At 32.9% G+C, this 2652-nt stretch overlaps 1 protein-coding gene across 2 annotated transcripts in view; it reads left to right on the forward strand.

Annotated features, from left to right (window-relative positions):
- Positions 1-2652, forward strand: part of EYA3 (EYA transcriptional coactivator and phosphatase 3) — a 145334-nt gene that overhangs the window by 61459 nt on the left and 81223 nt on the right. The window lies entirely within an intron of this gene.

Here is a 2652-nt window from a genome sequence, read left to right on the forward strand (position 1 = left end):
TTACCTCTTGTCCTCTCCCTTTTCACTCTCTGTCCGCTGCTTACATCCACTCAGCTGTGGATCTTGCTCCCTAATTCAAATAGAGATTAGAAACCATTAGATAGGAACATCTTGGTGTCTATCACCATATCTACCCACTTGATCTGCTTCTCTGTGGATGTTCTTTGCTTCCTTTTCCTCTCAAGTTAATTCCCTTGTTCTTATCTAAAGCTTTACCCCTCCAGTTGTACTAAAGAACCCATCACCTTTATCTCTTCCTGCAATTATCTCTTCTTTTACCTTTAGCAATGTTTTTGTTATGATAAAATATACATAACATACACTTTATTATTTTAACCATTTTAAGTGTACAGTTTAGTCTTGCATGAAGTACATTCACTTTGTGTGCAACTATCACCACCATCCATCTCTAGAACTTTTTTTTATCTTCCCAAACTGAAACTCCATACCCATTCAACAAGAATTCCCCATTACCCACTCTCCAAGTGCCTGATGACAACCATTCTACCTTCTGTCACTGTAATTTTGACTACTCTGAGTACCTCATAGAAGTGGAATCATAGAATATTTGTCTTTTTGTGACTTGGTAAAATGTCTTCAAGCATGTGACAGAATTTCCTTCCACTTTTTTTCTTTTTTTTATCTTTAAAAAAAAATGAACTTGGCTGCTGAGGAGTTTGTATTCCTTTCTTTTTAAGGCTGAATGATATTCCACTGTATGTCTGTTCTACATTTTGTTTATCTATTCATCCGTCATTTGTGTTAATAATGGACAAAATTCTGTTGAATGAGAAGGAGGTATTTGGATGTTTTTTGCTCTTTTTTTTTTTTGGTCATTTTATTTTAGAGCAACTATTTATTTCCCATGTTGCACGCATTGTTAAGCAAAATTTATGTTTATGTAACTCTGAAAATAATTATATTTTGAGACAGTATATCATTTCTCTAGAGATAATAACTTTACAATATTTTTTAATTTAAAAAATTTTAAGTATTTAACAAAAGTGCTAGTTAATTCACTGTTTTGTGCTATTGTTTCTGTTTAATCTCTAGATGGTTGGTTGAATATGTAGAGGATTTTGCTATAACATAAGATTCTAGGACTGTCATATTTTAGGAACTGGTCCAGTGTATATCAGACCATACAGATATCACCAGCTTCTAAGATACAGGATCCAGAAGTAATTTTCAACAGTGGGTATACCAGTGATCCCCAGACTATCCAGGTATACCTATAAGACAAACCAGTTATTGCAGTCAGGAATGTGAGGTTCTCCACTTTTATGCCCTTCCCCTATTTAAGTAGATGTGGCATGGGCCCTAGAAGTCTGTATTTTTATCAACCATTCAAGTAATTATAATAAATTAGCCAGTTTGGGAAACACTGATATAACTACTCCATGTATTGTCTTACCCTTACCCTTCAATTCCCATAGTCACATCTTGGTTAGTGCATTAAGTGTGATTCCAAAAATATAAGCATTTGAGTAAAGGGATAAAAATAAACTTTATCTGGGGATATAGCCTTAAAAATTAATTGATCTGAGGAAAAAATTATTTGAACATTCAAAATATACCAGAAAAGAACCCTTTATTCTACTTTAATATTAGAGATCAGTTTCAGAAATGATGTGAGAACTTTAAGAATTTTGGTGCTGTATACTTTTTATTATATATACATAACAATTCTTTTTAAATTTTCCTGTGTAAATACTACTTTTACCTTTGATTAGTCAGCCTTATCTTTCCAGATGTATGGAGCCTCTTCCTAAAGTGTAGAAAAACAAAACAGATTTCTTTCTAGGGAGCATGAATATGGGAAGGATTCCTGGACTGGGAAGAAGTTGTAATATCATAACAGAGTTATAGTTTGCTTACCATGTTATAGCTTTACTCTAAGTACTTTTTATATATTAACTGGTTAATCCTCATAACAACCCTATGAAGTAGGTTCTATTTTTATTCTCATTGACAGTTAAAGAACCTGGGGTGCAGAGAATTTCAGTTACTTGCCCAAAAGTCATAGAGCTATTTATTTATTGGTGGAGTAGAATATGAACTTGAGCAGTCTGGTTCCAGAACCTGCACTCTTAATCACTGTGCCATACTGGAAGGAAATAACTGGAGAGTAGAAAGTAAAGTAGGAGGAAAGGGAGAACATTGTGAGAGACAAAAGTCAGAATAACTTCATTCCAGAATTTCAGTGGAATCCTCCCAGCATTAAAAAGTATCTAGCATAATGATTTGTCTTCCCAGTTTAAATGACTTACTTTTTGCAATTTCTCTTAATTTTCCTTATAAGTTAAAAAAAAAAAAAAGTATTCTTTAGTCCTGGACATAGTAACATAAAAAATGAAGTGTTTTTTATTTTTATTTTTTAATTGGGAGAGAAGAGAAATGCTATGGGTTCAGAACCCCTGCTTGGAAATAAACATTTATAATTTGAAAAAACTTCTCATGTGATTATGTTTTGTAGCCAATTGAGAACCACTGTCTGAAATCAGGCATCTCCCTACTTTCCTGTGGTACTTTAGAAACAAAGTGACAGAGCACTATTGCACAGAATAGTAACTATAATAAATAATAAAACAGCGTATATTTCGAAATTGCTAAAAGCATAGATTTTAAATGTTTTTACCACAAAAGAATAAG

The sequence above is a fragment of the Propithecus coquereli genome, unplaced genomic scaffold (genome assembly GCF_000956105.1).
Source record: "Propithecus coquereli isolate 6110/MARCELLA unplaced genomic scaffold, Pcoq_1.0 Scaffold239, whole genome shotgun sequence".
Taxonomy (NCBI): domain Eukaryota; kingdom Metazoa; phylum Chordata; class Mammalia; order Primates; family Indriidae; genus Propithecus; species Propithecus coquereli.